General features: G+C 36.1%; 1 long non-coding RNA gene across 1 annotated transcript; it reads right to left on the bottom strand.

The window, feature by feature from the left end:
• Positions 1 to 1907: 1907 nt before the first annotated feature.
• LOC130417025 (uncharacterized) lies at positions 1908 to 4104 on the bottom strand. The gene is made up of 4 exons (XR_008906104.1): positions 3899 to 4104; positions 2452 to 2540; positions 2295 to 2347; positions 1908 to 2039 (listed from the first exon to the last, which is right to left on the bottom strand). It is a non-coding gene; the product is annotated as an uncharacterized LOC130417025 (long non-coding RNA).
• Between the last annotated feature and the right edge of the window lie 15216 nt (positions 4105 to 19320).

A 19320-nucleotide genomic window follows, 5' to 3' on the forward strand; every position in this document is an offset into this window, starting at 1 on the left:
TGTGGATGGCAGGAGGGTGAGGATGATGGACAGGAGGGTGAGGATGATGGACAGGAGGGTGAGGAGGACAGAGGTGAGGATGATGGACAGGAGGGTGAGTGTGGACAGGAGGTGAGGATGATGGACAGGAGGGTGAGGATGATGGACAGGAGGGTGAGGATGATGGACAGGAGGGTGATGTGATGCCCAGGAGCGGGAGGGTGAGGACAGCGACGAGTGAATAGCTGTTAGTTGTGAAACTCCAGCTTTATTTACAGCACTCTAGGCTGCATTTAATTTTAATTGTTTTTTATTTGTGTATTTATATTACACTTTACTATGGTGTAAACATTTTCTTTTTACTCTTATGTATTGACGTAACTTTATGTGTGTGAAAGATAATGATTAAAATTTCCTTGGCAGAATTAGTGCAATGTGTGATGTCAAACCTTGGAGGCTACTCTTACCCTAAAATCCTATTTCTTTTTTTCAGTTTTATACACAATTGCATTCTGTTAGCTAGACAAAAAACAGAACAGTAACTATTGTCAATGAAGGAATGGGCCAAGACTGAAAGGTGGACATGAGGGATGTTTAAATGGTCCTCTGCCATAGTGACAAAACATCTAAATATTTTGACTTTTTGATATAGTGCTTACACAATGCCAAAGGGTGAACCATTTTGGGGGCACTGACTGTTTAAATGAGAAGGAAATTTAGTTTTGACACATGAGTGAGGTATGAGTTTTTGCAGGTGAACCATGGTGTTGTGCCGAACCATCCACGTTATTTTGGCAAAAGCACCAAGAGTGTTGAGAACGTACGGTCTGTTTCAAGAAATGAGTCAAAGCATTTGAGAAGGATCTTTGTCATTTTCGTGGCACTGACTCTTTATTTGGGAAAAGAATTTAGTTTTGAGGCATGAGTGAAAAGTTTTGGGAGAGTATTAGCAGAGTTTTAGAGAGTTTTAGAGAGTTTTTGCAGGTGAACCATGGTGTTGTGCCGAACCATCCACGTTATTTTGGCAAAAGCAGCAAGAGTGTTGAGAGCGTCCGGTCTGTTTCAAGAAATGAGTCAAAGCATTTGAGAAGGATCTTTGTCATTTTCGTGCCACTGACTCTTTATTTGGGAAAGGAATTAAGTTTTGAGGCATGAGTTAAAAGTTTTGGGAGAGATATTAGCTTTTGCAAGTGATGAATAGTGTTGTGCTGAACTGTAAGAATGTTTTGCCAAATGATCTTAGAATTTTGAGAATGTAGTTTCTGTTTCAATAAATGAGCCAAAGCATTTGAGAAAAACTGTAATGCTAATTAACGCCTTGTTTTGACATTATGGAATTTAAGACTTTTAAGACATTTTAAGGATCCGCGGACACCCTGTTTTATATACGATGTTAAAAAGCTCACACTACAGCAGGGAATGGTTACATTATAAAACAACGCGAGAAACATAATAAAATTACGCGAGCGCTTTTGCCCTTCTTGATCAACCAGTGTTAGGCCACATCTCATCGCGACTCAACAAAGACAATAAACCCTAAACCCTAAATAAATACTTAATAAAAGACAATATAAACAAGACATTTGTTGCCTCTAGTGGAACATTATTACTCATTATTAGGTCTCATGTTGTCTTTTTTCACGCGCACGTCTGCATTTTCAGATCACAAACATACGACAAAGTCAACTGACGTTAGTCCGTAACAAAGTGTTTTACAATGAAAATATACTTACAGGCTGCAAATCAGAAGCTCCAGACTGTCCTTGTAAAGTTTTTATGGTTGGAATAGCCCCACTTTTAACCAAAGCGTTCGTGAAGCAGCCGTCTGGAAATGAGCCGCACAAACTTGAACAGTGTTGTAAATATAATTGAACCATTCGTTTTCAGTTGTCTCAATTTAGCCGGGCTAAACAAAGGGTCTTACTTTTTTAACGAAAGACACAGCGTCTCCACGACATGAGAGTCTGAGACTCGGCCTTGCAGAGTTTGCTGATGTTTGCTGCTGATTTGTCTGCGTTCACATCCCCGTCACATGTGACATCCCCCCCAGCCGTCTGCTCCTGCACACACAAATAAACACTAGCACACAACCACAGAAACAGACATGTAGCCGTGACACGACCACTTAGACACATCAGAACCACCTGACGATAACACATGTGAACTGATGTGTGACAGAGAGTCACAGTACAGTGGATTCAGTTCAGTGATCATAATCATTGTGTCATTTATATCTACATGTTGTGTTTCTTTAATATTAGTAAAGTGTAATAGTCACATTTATACATGTGTCATAATCAAAAATGTGGACTTACAACAGCTGTAGAGTGAAGCGCTATAGACTCATCTGAACTTCTGTTCATATCCACTGTTAACACACAAGACAGTATTTATTCTGACAGAAACATACAATACAATAATAAACTGCAGTGGATTTTTGTTGTGATGATTGACATAATGAGAAGTGCTGACCTGACCCTGAACGGCATCATCACTGACCTCCTGCTCTGAAGAATAACTGTCATTGTCTTCAGAATAGTTGTCCACGTCTGGAGAACGGTCTTAAACACAAAGAGACATGAAATGATGTCATCATTATAATAGATGGACATTTTTTGAAATACAATTCAGCTATATGAAAATCCCATATCAACCAAAGTAACATTTAAAAGTGGAGTTTACTTCTATTCTCCAACACACAAATCAATATATTTGATTATTAAAAAATGTGACTTTCGGGAACAAACAGGACTTTCATCAGTACACACACATGTGAATGTGAGAGTGTGAGACGGCTAATAAATGCAGTGAATGTTCAAAGGCTAATATTTGGACACATTTTTAAGTCCAATATAGAGTTTGAAATACATTTCATTTTTATTAGTAAAATGGTTGATTTCACTAAAGTTATGGCTGAGGTCGGCTGAAGCGCTAAGATGTTCAGTAACGGATTTGGAGAAAAACGAGTTTAAAGTTAAGTGATGAAAATAAAAGCACAACAGTCCAGTATCACAAGTTAAAGTCACTTTAGTGGTAAGAGATTTACTCTTATAATAATTTAATATAAATGACATTTCGTAATGTTGAAGTCTATAAAAATACTGAACAAAACCGTTTGAACAAAAGGAAAGTAAGGAAAATGGTTCAGGGCACACTTAAAGAACGAGAGCTCTGTCATCATACTACACAAGGAAACTAACAAACATTCTGTCAATGTCACAGAATTTTGGGTTAATGTGACCTCTGGTACACACACGTGCAGGAATATCAGGACCACAGCCAATCAGAGGGGGGTCCGCCCTTCACTATCTCTGATTGGTTTTGCTGCATGTCCGCCCAAATAATATTAGATAAAATATTAAAATAATTAAATTTTTTATATCTTTTACGTTGTCACGACGTGACCAAGACCGGCAGATTACGTCACAAGATTACGTCGCCACGACATAAATTTTGATTTTAAATTTTTACGTTGACGTTACGTAACAGTCACTTATTTTGTCTATCTGGGCAATCGTTTATATTTACATAAATATTTTTACAGTTATTATGTGAAATAGTTTAAATCAAGAATGAATTCACAACATTTCAAACATGCGCAATTTAACGTTACTAGCACACATATATCAAACGTGCTAATCGCCAACTTGATTTTACAATGGAGTCTATGCACAGAGCTAGCAAAGCTAGCGTCACATGGTGGATACCCCACAGCACATATTAGCACATCTCACTATACTGTATTGAGATATAATTCTCTGAAACCTCCAAACATCACTTTATACATTATTAAACTCAAACAAAGCATTTTACATCATACATTGAATTTAAATCGGTTTCTGGTTCAATACCCGTTAAATAGTAAATTTCAACATTAGATTTTAATAAACACAATTATCATAAAAACAGTGATACTCACCGAGGAGAAATTTACATTAAAGAACAAAGAAATAAATGTTCCTCTGAGGTAAAGATTCAGTCTCTCATCATCTCGTCTCATAACGCGGTTTATAAAGTTTAACTTTCTCACAGTCTTCATTAAAAGCAGTTTTATTTCTCGAGTTTTTCACTTGTTTCGTGAATCTATTGTTTGATGATTTAAACTGCGGTGCTCATATATTCTACCTGTTCCGCTACCACTCGTACTTTATCAAGAGGGGCGGGGCTTATGCTCTCGTCTGCCCAATGAGAGAGACTGTTGCTGCGTCCCAATTGGCCTTGTTATATTACGTACTAAAAGTATGAACTGTTTTTGTATACTTTTGAGTTGGTAACAAAAAAGTGTGTAGACGAGGACGTCACAGAAGAGAAACGATCGTTGTTGCCTAGCTTCGCACATTCACCATAAACAAAGCATGTGACGTTTAATTTATTCCTATTGTTTTATTGACGCTTTCGTTCACCTTAAAAATATTTAAATATATAATAAGAACTGATCAACCGATTCAGCATCATCGCCTCGGACAGCACCGGGAACGGCGCGATGTGGAAATAATATTGCTGATGACGCAATTGCCCTGCTCCCTCCAAAATGGATACAATGCATATTCAACAAGCGGGTTAAAATAATCTAAATAAATATATGACGATTATCACTTTTGACATAAAATGTGAAAATAAATTAAAAGTGTTAGCCTACGCCGTATTACAGTAACTCATTTTTAATAAATAATTTAAAATCCATATCAGTTGATTTGTGTCCACGCGCCACGCCCTCCCAGGAATCTATAACGTTACCTATACTTCCACATTGGATGGATGCTGAGGATTTTAAGAAAAGAATAGCTAGTGGAGGAGTTTGTAAAGTTGTCGACAATACGTCATCAAAAATCAAGTCCAATATGTGGGAGAATTTTGGAGTTAACTGAAGAAAATATTGTGAACTGCTTATTTGCTGCATTTTCGTGTTCGGAAATGTGGAACTTCATTGCTGAGGAAGCACAGATAACTGGTTAAGTGAGGAAGCTCATTAAATCACCTATATCACAATACATCTGTTATTTTCTTATTTTTTAAATTCATATTTACATTTACATTTATTTGTTTAGTTTATTTTATTTAATAAAGTTTTGAAATCCAAAAGTACACTTTTTGAGCAATATGAATAAGTGAATAAGTAAAACTAAAACCATATGAAACATTTATGATTATTAGTGATGAAAACAGTTGTGCTTCTTCACATTTTTGTGTTTTTTTTTCAGGGTTATTTGATGAATTAAAGAAAAAAAAGCAGCATTTATTTGAAATGTAAATCTTAAATCTCTTTTCTGTTCAATTTAATGCATCCTTGCTGAATAAAATGTTTTTTCTTTTCTTGTTTTTTTTTTCGTTTTGAAGTCAAAACGAGAAAACAAATTATTCGAAGGTACAGGGACAGTACAGGCATTTTTCTGTTTATCATTTGCTCTTTAAAAAGTTGCATGATGAAGTGAAAAGAAGAGAGAAGTTTTGAAAAGCATACTTAAAACAATATGGTGGAGGGCTGTCCCAATGAAAGTCAGTTTCCTTTTCGGCCTTTAAGGCTGTAATTTGACCAGGCCTCATTGGTGGCTATTTTCCGAAGGATTCTCCTCACAGCGTCTCCAATGTTGCTACCTCCCATCAGGCTCAAAAACTGTATCTATGCAACATTTAAAGATAAATGAAGCAAATGGTAGTATTGCAATGGCACATGGAGCAGGGTTAATTGCTGACACACAAGCAAATGCGAGAGGTGTATGTATTTCATTCAGATAATTTAGCCTACATGCACACAAATCTACATTTTGAATTAAAAATGTCTCTTTGTAACAAAAAGGTTACTGACCCCTGTGCTATATCAACATACCATCCTTTTTTTCCCTTCTGGGTCCTCAAGTTTTAATATGAAAGCTTGCAGCTCCTGCAATGTTTTGCAGGGCCTCTCAATGGTTTCCTGTGGTGGTGTTGTGATGGTTGCCGGACCAGGACGATTCTGTTGAATAGCCTGGATCAGACGCTCAATAGAATTAGAAATATCTGTCGACATTCTCTCTATTGCGAGGAGCAATTCTCATTTGGAGAGAAAATGAGAAGTCTTATTTGGATAGTAAGTCAAGTCAAGTCATCTTCATTTATATAGCACTTTTAACAATGCAGATTGTTTAAAAGCAGCTTTACAGAGATGAATGTATAATGTAAGGTAACAGAGATTGAGATTAGAAGACAGTAAAAAAAATGCAGCCATAATCTTAATTTTTGAAGATTAAAAAAAAACCATTTATTTTAACAGATGAATAGAATATCAACATTAAAAATGCATACCATGAAAAGTATTATTAGCAGAAAGATTTGGCAGGGATGGCTCATCTTCCTCAGGTGAGTGAGCTGTGATGTCAGGAGGTGGTTTGTCTAAAAACAGACATTGAAAGCATGGGATAAACTCAGTTCAGGGGAGTTGAGTACTTTTACAAGGAATTTTACACAAAATGCCATGACAAAAAATACCAACCTACAACTCACACAATATAAAACACTCCAACCAAATTCAAAACATTTTTAAAATAGGATTTTCATTAGAAATCTGTTTGTACTGTATTTCACACAAAATAGCTTCTTCCCGTCAGCTGGCAATGCACTTATTTTGCCTGTTCACTAATTGACGCACCACCATCAAATCAACACAACACAAGAAATGACACATGACAATGAAAAGTTAAATCTGTTACTTACAACTTGGAGGCTTTGGGAGGCTTGATGGCTTCTGAGAGGATGTGGACATTTTTCTCCTTTTTTTGGTAGGAATCTCACATTCTCCTATTTATTCAGGATGAAACAGTTTATATATAGTTTAGTTTTATAAGAGTAGTTTTCTTTGTAATCATGGCATGATTTTTATACATAAAAAGTGGAGTAATGCATGACAAAAAGCAATCGCGTGTGTTTACCTTCCTCTCGGTCCAGTATTTTGATGGCACTTTTTTTTTCCGCTCTTCTTCTTGTGTCCACGTTTGAACTTTCTACAGCTTTTTTGGCTCGTTCTCTGGCTGTCTTATAGTTGTCTAAGGACAGAGTAAATTTGAGTTGTCTTTTTAGTTTTTGTAATCATTTTACTGTGTAAAAGGCAGTGTACCTCCATATGACTATATATTTATTCAGTTTTCTCACCAGTCTCGAGAGTATTCTTATATTGTGCCGCTTTCAGAGCTACTTATCTGGCCTTTGGGAGGCCTTTGCCATGGCAGCAGCGTTTCTACGGGCCCAGTAGCAAATCAGAACCTAAAACATTTCAGGGAATATGTTATTTCCGGTATTACGTGTGGTGTGTGTGTGTGTGTGTGTGTGCGCATGTACCCTTACCCCATTCACCTCCTCGTACCCATAATGCAGGCGCCACAGCAATTGCATTTTCTTGTTCAAAAATAACTATGTAAAATCCAACCTACATTACAAACAGAAGAAGAGACACTCCTTAGAAAAGAGGGCCAATATACAGTATATGAAATCTAAGTTAAGACATTAAAGTAATGACAGAAAAAAAATAATACTAACTATGTACATATTTCAGGGGGGCACGGTGGCTTAGTGGTTAGCACGTTCGCCTCACACCTCCAGGGTTGGGGGTTCGACTCCCGCTTCCAACTTGTGTGTGTGGAGTTTGCATGTTCTCCCCGTGCCTCGGGGGTTTCCTCCGGGTACTCCGGTTTCCTCCCCTGGTCCAAAGACATGCATGGTAGGTTGATTGGCATCTCTGGAAAATTGTCCGTAGGGTGTGAGTGAGTGCGTGAGTGAGTGAATGAATGAGTGTGTGTGCCCTGCGATGGGTTGGCACTCCATCCAGGGTGTATCCTGCCTTGATGCCCGATGACTCCTGAGATAGGCGCAGGCTCCCCGTGACCCGAGGTAGTTCGGATAAGCGGTAGAAAATGGAATGGAATGGAATGTACATATTTCCATATTTCATTAATCAAGGTCATGAAGGAGAGAAAAGACAACTTTGCGGCCATGCCCGTCCTCAAGGATCATTGCCCTTCCTTGCAAGTTTGTCTTGTCAACGATCTCCATCTTTGATGGACCACATACATAGGCTCCATAGATCATCGAGTCACATGGCTCGTAAAGGTACGACGTTAAGTGCGAGAAGACTCTACATAAGTGCTTTCCGGAGTTGGTCCTCTCCAGAACTTCACAGCAGGATGTTGGGCTAACAATGTAAACATTATTAGGATGTTTCAATTGTATTGGTTTCTCTTCACTTGTTTGTATAGGAATCTGTGAACGTTCTTGGAGCCGTTTTGCTGCTTGGACTAGAACATGGTTTCCTGATCTAACCATCTTCTTCAGCTGGTGCATGTAGCTCTCAAACGCAAAGGAACTGCATTTGTCTAATGATCCATATGTGGTGGCATCAGCAGTGAGGTGAAGCAGTGAGTGCACATTGTACACTAAGAATTCTTTCCCATATATATGCCGGCCTTGTTCTACAAAATATGTGAGGAGCTCATGGGCATACACATTGTGGGTTTGTGTTAAATGTGGAGACACTAGTATACACAAAGCCACAGTAAAGGCCATGAAATGACTGTACAGGGTTTCTGGCAGGATTCCCCGGAGAACAACTTTGCCAGTGTAGAGCATAAACTGCCTGAATTCAGTGGCCTTCCACCTCTCCAATTCCTCCAGACTACGTGGCTTCCTGGCAAAATATGGGGTATGTCATTTCTCAAGTTCCTTAGCCTCTGATTGACCTCTCTCAGCTGAGCCGGCGATTGCCGATGCCCCGACTTGCCCTGTGACCATAGTAGGAGCATTTTTCTCATCACTCCCAGGCAGCACTGGTGCATGTAGTCAGCAGGGAAAGACTTGATCATGTCAATTTGGAGATTGCTGAAAGGGGACACAGCATTTTCGTGATGATGTTCTGGCTGGAGTTGCTCTCTAAATTTGGATTTGGATTTGGATTCAATTTATTGTCATAACACATATAACAAGTACAGTGTAACGAAATGGATTTAAGAAGAAGAATACAGCAAACATGAGGGAAGTGGAGAGAAAAAACAGATACACATAATACACCATAGACAAGACTTGCAACAGGGTAAGATAATCCAGCTCCGGCGAGCAGCCATCCGGTCCTGCAGCCATTACGGCGCTTAACACAGACCCGCTTGCCAAGCTGGCGGGTCAAAGCTGCGGAGGTTTGGAATTGGTCAGAGTCTGTGTTTGTCTGTATGAGCGATAAGGTCCAAAAGTCTGTGTGTGAGTGTATGATGGGGGAGGGAACGCAAGAGCGTCTCGCCACATTGCCCTTCAGGGTTGTTTCTTCTCCAGTATCGGCCTCGGCCAATCCTGGTACAGGGGTTCCGAAAAGATAAGATTGCAGTTGTTTAGTCTTGAGGGGAGTAAACCGCATTCCAATTCCACGGCTACTCTCTTTGTCCATTCTGGTCTCTAGCATCTTCAATTTTCCTTTCCATAGCCGTGAGCTTTTTCAAGATGTAATCCATATTGCGATTAATAGTCTCAGTCTCAGTGCTGACCACTCTTCCCACGATAATGATATTAATGGTATTCATAATTTATTTTAAAGTAGCTAATGTTAACATGAAAGACCCTAAAAAATGAATGGCCTTATCTGAAAACGATAAGCTACTTCTTTAGACCAAATGACGTCACGTAAACATAACGGTATTTAACGACAAATAAAGGCGATGACAGTGCTGAAGAGTGGTATAAAGTTGTCATTTTTAATTAGTTTTGTGTTTTTAATTTAGATAGAATGTTAATTAAAATATTTACCTCAGAGAAACTGACAGTTTATTTAAAATTTAATTGAAATTTAATTTAAAATTTAATTTAAATTTAATTTAAAATTTAAATTTAATTTAAAATTTAATTTAAATTTAATTTAAAATTTAATTAAATTTTTAATTTATACTTACCAGCGTCTGTTATCAAGAAATAATACATTCGAATTCAAATATATAAATTAAATGAGTATAAATAAATAAAAATATAGTAATTTAGTATTATTTACTGATAAATAATTCATATTATAATAATTGTAATTTATTATTATTTTTACAATTGATTTAAAAATGTTGAAGTGCAAATAAACCCATAGGTCATATTTCCCGGTTGTAAAATTTCGTGTTTTATTCGTCTTATAGATAGGCGAACATTTCTCATGAAAAATCGTATTTTTACACATTATACACATTATTGTAATGTGTAAGATAAAGATGTATAAACGTCATACCTGTTTCTTCTTCTCAGATGTGCAGAACCTGACTCATCTGATTGATTTTTTTCTTCATGGTAAAAAATAAATAAATAAGTCTTCTCCCAGAATGAGGTTCAAGCAGCTGCTTTCCTGAATCGCTCAAGCAGTTTTTGTTTTTGTGTTTTTGTTATATATATATATATATATATATATATATATATATATCTCATATCTTTATTTGACCCTCTAACTTTAACACGCACTATTCTAATTCTATTCTTAAAAAAATCTAACTACCTTTCTAATCTTTTGTATTCTATTTTATTTTCATTTATTATGCAATTTTATGTGTATGTGTAAAGACCTCTAACTAGCTTGCTCTATTCTTTTTTTTTAATTTATTCTATCTCTTTTCTTCTTTTTATTTATTATATTATATAAAATCCCATGCTACATGCACTGTGTTAACCTAACTGGACTTGTTATAGCACTTATATATCATTGCTCTTTTTGTTGTTTTTGATTGCTTCCACTGTCTTCATCTTTAAGTCGCTTTGGATAAAAGCATCTGCTAAATGAATAAATGTAAATATATAAATATATAATTTTTTTCATTACCTAGATATATATTATAATTATACAACATACAAAAACTAGCCAAAACACATCTAACCGAACAAAAGTGTATTATTTATTTATACAACATTAAAGTGCTTTTTAAATTAACGAAATGTAATATTCATCTTTAAGATACAGTACAATACAACAATCTTCATACTTCATATTCATAGCAGATTTAAAACAGTCCTTTTTGTGGTGGTTTATTTAGCTAAAGTTTTCTTGATATTTTCAGTTTACACAAATAAAAGCTTTAAATAATGTATTATTCTTTTGACCAAAAATTTAGTATTTTAAGTTTTTTACACTGTTGACAGGAAAAAAAATGCAAGGGACTGCATGGCTGCTGCCATGCCCGCAGTGCGCGCGCTCCGCACATAAAGAAACGACGATGCACCAGCAGCAGTTGAATTGGGCTGCAGCTCTCCCTTCTGAATACAGACAGCCGCGGGTGTGGCAGTACCTCACCAAAATATTCATTTTTAATATTTGTATAGAAATGTACAGTAGGCTATATAGACATGTATATTGGACATTTATATAGAAAATAATAAATGGTAAATGTGTTCACCATTCTGCAGCAATGGTAGTAAGTATTTTTAGACTATATTAAGTCGTAAAGTGCGCTTGATAAATTAAAATGTAACGCACGACTTCGACGCGGTGCTATGAGACAGTGTCAGCCCAGCTAACCATTTTTGGTTCCCGTAACGTTCCCCTAACGTTAGTTATTGGTTCCCAGAACGTTACTTTTTAAGGTTCGTTTTTGGTTCTCCAGGAAAGTTTCTTAACGGCAATAGAACGTTCCGGGAACTTGGAAATAACGTTCTGGAACGTTCCGGGAACCTGGAAATAAAGTTCTGGGAAGGTTCCCAGAACGTTCCGGGAACTTAGAAAATAACGTTCTGGGGAGGTTCCCGGAACGTTATTGGAACCTAATAAATATGGTTAATGTTTCCGGAACGTTCCGGAAATATTGTACATCTTCTATTTATTCCCCATATATAAGCAGCATTAATAACAAGAAAATTCATCATAATTAAATCTATATAAGGTTTATGTAAAAAGATTCACATAATCCATGTGTTTAATCAATTCTTTAATGGTAGACAAAATTATTTCTTAAAACAGAATCATAAGTAATAGAAACAAGGTTTTTCACATTTGTGATATAATATAATGCACAATATATTATATAATTTAATTCTATCATTTAATCAATACGTGCAAAAATACTGCATGCCAAAAACATTAGTATATTTAACTAAAGAACTATAAACACGATCCTTGGAACTCTTTGTCGGTGCGAACTCTTGAAGTGGAATGTCTGCCACCACCGCTATCTGCAAAAAAAGTAACAAAGAAGAAGGCAACGTAAATTCCATGGAAAAATTAGAATGAAACACATGAATGAAAAATCTACTAGCAAGATAGTTTGAGCACGGACAAAGGGTTAGATAAAAAAACATAGCCTAAATATTTCCTTTAGTCCGTGTAAAAAGCAGACATTAATAACAGATTAAACCTGTTTTGTGTATTTCTGTTTACTTTCATTACTGAAAAAAAACAAGCATGTTAAATAGTTTAAGTGCAGCGTCACAATATTAACAGATGTTGATAACGACTGATTTGACATTGAGTTTAAAAATGTGTGCAACAGATTCGGATTGTTTGATAAGCGGGGAATTCAAAAACGTATATTAAAGTGCCCAAAAGTACAAAATTATATATTCCCTTTTTAGAGTATACTTTAAAATGACTAAGAATTTCAAATATCGTTTAGCAAGTGGAAATGTTAATAACTCCACTTTTCTTAGACACATGCTGTTTCGTTTTACACAACAAATGATTTAATAATTTAGAATAAGAATCAGTTGTTCTTGGATAAAGTTTAGTAGCCTAATAATAATAGCGCATACGTACAGTTTTTAAACAGATTCTAATCATACTTATATATGTAATAGGGTATTCAGAACAAGGTTTTTAGAACTATAAATAAAACATAAATGCATTCCTTTCACGGGACAATATTTTTAAACCGTAGTTGAAAACCTACTTAGACAATATCAAAGTATTGTAAAAAGTTTGATTACCGTTTTAAATTCCTGTGTGGGGCAAATTTCAGGACTAATGCGATAAGATCTTCCACATCAATCGCCTTCAACGTCTTGAAGTTCTTTTGTGTTTCCTCTAGAAATAGAATAAATAAATCACACTTAAAATGTAAAAGTCTGATTAATTAAAACACATTTGATTTTGAATAATTTTACTACCGATTTTAAAACAATTTATTTTAAGAAAGTTATGTAAGTGATTTAAGTGTTCCAAGGAAACGGCACAGTTTTATCATTTATAGCAAATGTCCTAGCAAAACTGAGTCGAATTTAAATAAATTGTAGGCTAATACCAATAGATTTGGCACACACCAGGTCAAAACCAATACCTGTAGAAAATGTATATAACTTTTTTATTTCTTTGATTGACATTGAGACAGACAGCTTTAAGATCTACTGTATGTAATGATCTAACATAATGTTAGACATTAGATTTTTCATCAACAATTAACAATAATGAATGTACACATTACAGATCAGAATTTTGGCACTATTTTGCCGAACTATATGTTATGTATGTCGCACTCGCATTTACAAATCTACTTTTGAAGATACAGACAAGAGTTGTCAAATTCAATTCCTGGCGGGCCGCAGTTCTGCAAGGTTTAGCTCAAACCAGCTCTAAACTACACCTGCTTGGAAGTTTCTAGTAATCCTGAAGATGTTGTTTAGCTGAATAAGGTGTGTTTGATAAGGGTTGGAGCTAAAATGTGCAGACCTGCGGGCCTCCAGGAACTGAGTTTGACACCTGTGATATACGCATAGTCTGAAGGGCGTGGTTAACCTTTTACAATGTAATCCTTTTATTTATTTTATTTGGCATGTTTGTACGCTTCTTCCTTGTGTGTGCAGAAGAGTGTTGCATGTTGTGGCCTTTACCTCTCTTAATAACGTTTTTTAACAGCGAGCAGCCTATTTTCTATTTCCTTAATGTTTTGAAACCGAAAAACAAAGTGCTTTACTTCCGATGGACATGCATCCTTTGAATAATGAAACATTTAGGAAGGTGCACCACAACAAAACGTACAAATAAAGGACATTTCAGATTACCATTCCCCATTTGATCACTAATTTGTAGTATCATCAGGGTGGTGTGCACAAAGGAACAATGTGTGTTGAGTGCGTCTAATAACTCAGTTAAATTAATTTAGCTAAATGATTTTGCTAAATGAAACTGACGAAAGAACACATACTTATTATAATATTGCAAATTCTGAGGCTTTGAAAGGCGAGTTTGCCTTTCCTCCCCTTTAGGCTGTAGGCACTCAACACTTCAGTCGAGGCCACTTTACGCATCATTTTGCGGACAGCGGCACCTTCATAAGCTCCGCCAAGAGACCGTAGGTAGTTCAACTGGAACAACAACAACAAAATAAAAACAACACTTTGCCACCTTAGAATTATAATATGTGCATTTTGAGCTGTTCTGAGATATTGAGTTACAAAGTTTTAGACATTCATAGCAAAGATGGGGAACAAATCTCTAGAATATCAAAATAATCTCAAAATTGTAATTAGGGTTTTTGGAACAGGTTGAATGCAGACAAATTCCCCCAAAAATCCCTTTACGCTTGGAATTATAAGGTTCTATCTGGCAAAACATTCATTAAAACAATTTCTTAACAGTTTTCTCATAAATTTAGTCTATTTTAGGTTTACAAAATTAATAAGAATCCAAATTCTCGAAAGAATCTGTCGAGATTTGTTTTACAAGTGACATCGTAATTATGACTGTGTCCGGCCATGTCATTTGTCATTGTCTTCTTAAGAGAAAGATATTCTTAAGAAAATATTTTTAACAGTCGCAAAATGTACACAATTTGGGATGTATAAAAATCTAATAATATGTGAATAACTCAATAGTGACGGAAATGCCAGACTTTATAATTTCAATGAAGACTATCCGATAATTAATTAATTGTAAACAAATTTCAACTGTTTAAAAGCGATACATATATTTACAGTACATTTCTTTTACAGTGCATTTGGCAGACTTGTATGCTGTGATAATTCATTTGCACGGTATAACTATTTAAAAATACTGAAGAGCAGAATTGTTTACATTGCTCTAAAATCACAGTATCTTACATATTAGAATACCAAACATACTTGGAATATTGTAGTTATTTAGAAGACTGTCAAATTTCAAATTGTAAAGTAAATGTCTTTAATGTTCAAATAGTCACATTTAAATTGCTTTATTTATTACCATCTTTGTCCTTTTGTCGCCGTTTTCCAGCATTTTGTCCAACTGTGCGAAATCCTCTAATGTTTGGCAGGGTCCATCAAGGATATCCTCATCTGCCATGTTACTAGGAGCCAGAGCAGCCAATACTGTGCGTTGCATTGCAAGGATGTCCTGTTGGTTTTCAACCAGCTCCTGTAATTTCTGCAGGACTTTGTGCGATAGTCTGTGGACAAAGTATATAAGAAAATACTGTAGCTTTTAAAGTTGAGCTATTTTGCATTTGAAAATTAAAATTTGATTAGATGACTTTTTCAAATTCTGAAAGTACATGTTTGATTCATTTAACTATAAAATATACATATTTTCACCAAGGGAGGCTGGGGACATTTACATTTATTCATTTGGCAGATGCTTTTATCCAAAGCGACTAATATTGAGAAAAAACAACAAGAGATTCGTCAAAGCAAAGCAATATTCATAAGAAGTGCCAGTTTCAGACAAAGTTTCAGATACAACATGCCAATGGACCCACTGCACTGTAACTCTATTAACTGCATCTACTCATCTATTGCACCATAACTTCAATAACTGCATCTACTCATCTATTGCACTATAACTTTAATAACTTCATTAACTCATCTACTGCACTGTGACCTTAATAACCGCATTAACGCATCTACTGCACTGTAACTCTATTAACTGCATCTACTCATCTATTGCACCATAACTTCAATAACCGCATTAACGCATCTACTGCACTGTAAATGTATAACTGCATCTACTCATGTACTGCACCGTACTTTTAATAACTGCATCAACTCATCTACTGCACTGTAACTTTAATAGCTAATGTCTGTAACTAATGCACACTCAAGTCACTTGCACTATTGTATAGTCTATATTGTTATCTGTTCATAACCTCCTGTACATTAATGTTCACAGTATATAGCCTTCTGTATATATTGTTCATAGAACATACCGACTGTCATATTGTCATAGAACATTTGTATAGTATTTCCCTAATATGTATTTATTCACACTGTATATCCTGCACTTGCTAATTGCACTTCTGGTTAGACCTAAACTACATTTCGTTACACTGTACTTGTATATGTGTAATGACAATAAAGTTGAATCCAATCATCTAATCTAATCTAAATGGTTTCTGTGCATTGATTATCAGCGTCTTAATTGGATACTGCCTAAAGTTACTCCCACCGAGTCAAACCCCTCTACCAGTTTAGCACAAATCTCCACTAATGCTTTATGATTCGCAATACTCGATATCAAAAATGGATTTTGGTCCATCGAAGTTAAACGAGAAGACCAATGGAAATTGGCTTTTACGGTAAATCAAATGCAATATACGTAGGAGAGAATAATACAGGCCCTGCACAACAGCCCTGCCATCTTCCATAGAGCAGTCATAGATGTGCTCGGGCCCTTATCAGGGATCAGCCAGGTAATACACTATGTAGATGACATGTTGATAGCTACAGAGCGATCGCTCGAAAACCACTTAAAATTTGTTGATGAAGTGCTGCAAATGTTAACCAAATGTTAAGCAGGCTTTAAATTGAATAAAGAAAAAGCCCAAATTCCCCAAAAAGAAGTACACTATTTAGGGTACCCTCACTCAGTTACCGAGCACTTACAGAAGATAGGAGGAAATGCATCGCTGAACTGCCTCAACACATTTTGAAGCGAATTCAGAGCATGTGGCCATGAACCCAAACTACTTAAGATACTTCTTACCTGATTTTGCTAACAAAAAATTATGCCCTTCTAAATGGTAAATCCAAAGCATCAGATATCCTTGAATGCATTGATGAACATGACAAAGTGTTCACAAACTTAAAACAGTGTATGTGCTCTGCGCCTGCCCTGGGCTTGCCCAATCCCACAAAACCATTCCACGTTCAAGTTGATGCGCACGAAAATACAGCTTTATAGTTGCACAAGAACATGGGGGAAAACTTCATCCCATAGCATAGAATAGCTGTAAAAAAAAATCTCCAGTTGAACAGGGGTTCTACACTTGTACACAGCATGTTCTGGCTTTTTATTGGATCGTATAAAATATCGATCCAATAAAATAAAAGATCGTCTGTATTTGGCTGGGATTGCGTTGCGGACAAAAAGACAGCCCGCTAACATTTGTCCACAGTGCAACCTAAAACATAAACATTCATGTTAGCATTGTTGCTGGGCTGAACGGAGAGTCCAACAAAATAATAATAGGGTTAATCGCATTGAAACATTAGTTAACTGCCTCACAGATTAGAAGGTAAATGTTTTAAGCATTTCTTGCAAAACCTGAAATATCTTCTCACTTTGAAGCACTTTATTTTTCATTGTTTATCAGTTAAGATTAGTAATGCATGCAGTTTTTTATAGTCTGATTTCTGATGTGTAGCTTTTCCTCTAGATCAAGGAACAAAGAAGCTGGGAACAGTTCTTGCCTATATTGCCAATATCGATCCACCAATTGGATTTTCTCCACCAAGAACATGATGGAAACGCCTCTAAACAGCCCATTGCAAACACCTGCATCAATTATTTCAATTAAACAACTACCTTGCATTTTTAAGAAAACATGGGCTGAGTCCAAAATCGCATACTCAATGAGTAGGTACTTGATTTCAGTAGGTATGTACTCAACGAGGCTAAGTGTGTACATACTGTTTTCCCTGAATGGGTGAAGCATGAATGTGATTGGCCGTTGTCCGCCATATTGATGATCTTTTTTTATAATGGCGGGGAGCAAATTAAGTTTGTGGTGCACATCTGCCACTTCTGTACTGGAGTGTACATGGGCCAAAACCACGTGACGTAATAAGCACATCAACTTAAGTTATGAGAGACAGGTGTATTAACATCACTAATGAAATAACATAGCCTTCCATGAGTTTTTCCAGCATTTGCAACATGTTTGTAATTTCACAATATTCACAAATGTGTTAACTATATCATGACACATCTGATATTCAGATTTTCAAATGTGGATGTAAATGTGTCTTGTTGTTTAAACACTTTTATAACCATTTATAAGGTTGTGGGTTTGATCCCAGGGGATTGCTAATACCTATGTAAAATGTATAGGATAAAGCAATGTAAGTCGCTTTGGATAAAAGCATCTGCCACATGCTTAAATGTAAATGTATAAAGATTCCTTTGGTTGACCTATGCGCTGCCATATTTGTTTGTGCCACATTGTATAAAATCGAATCTCTTAGATTTACAGCACATAACTTCATCCACTTCTATGTGATACACAAATGTAAGTGCTCAGTGAACTGTGAGAAGAATAAAGTGAGCATTACAGTTGTTGACGCCATGTTTATCCATGTGAATAAAACACATCCGTCAAAGGATATTTGAATGGCTTGTTATTGCCACTTTCATATGTATTTGTGTATTTAACAAACTCTAAATGTATTTGTAGCTTGTCTGCAGCCTATAATAAACATTACGTGGTTGAAAGCACTGCAGAGTTGTAGCAGGATTGAATACGTCTGTATCTGGCATTGAGTTAACCAGAGCGCTGAAAGTTGTAATCACACCGGTGTGATCGTACGCTGCAAGGACCTGCATACAATGAAAACAACAGTGTGAGTCTTAGCTTCAAAAGAGTTAAATGTGTTAATATTGACCATGTATTGTAAGTGTGAAAATGTACATTTTATTTCAGAAATAGCAAAGAGAGTGTGGTATATCCATAATGCTTCTGAGGTACTTCAGTCAGGGTCGGGCAACAGACATTATTTTACAGCGCTGCTTCAGGAGATTGACCAGAATACTCGTGTTGTCTTTTTGATATAGAAAAGCATCATTCTTTTCAGTGTGCCGAGAGAGACAGGCGAGTCACGAAAAATTGTGTGGTGTGTATATGCTTAGTTTAGGTCCTTGTGTAAATCAATCACAAATATCAGTCAGTTAATTGTATAGCACATGTGAGGTTGACAACGAAGCGCCAGATGGGACCATAAGCCCAGGGAAATAATGTGGGTATTTTTTTAATTTCTCATGAAATGTTTTATATGAAATTCCTGACGTCAAAACAACAATGTCTTGTAAGCTGGCGTCATGCACAAAGGATGTAATGTGCACAAAAATTAACTAATACTAAACAACAGTGAAATCGTACTGCACTGCATGCTGTTTGTGTAGTATCAACATTGTTGTATGTATAGGCAATAATTTGATTGTTCTTGATTGTATTTGGGTAATTAACAATTTGG

Source organism: Triplophysa dalaica, unplaced genomic scaffold (assembly GCF_015846415.1).
Source record: "Triplophysa dalaica isolate WHDGS20190420 unplaced genomic scaffold, ASM1584641v1 Contig9, whole genome shotgun sequence".
In the NCBI taxonomy this organism is placed as follows: Eukaryota; Metazoa; Chordata; class Actinopteri; order Cypriniformes; family Nemacheilidae; genus Triplophysa; species Triplophysa dalaica.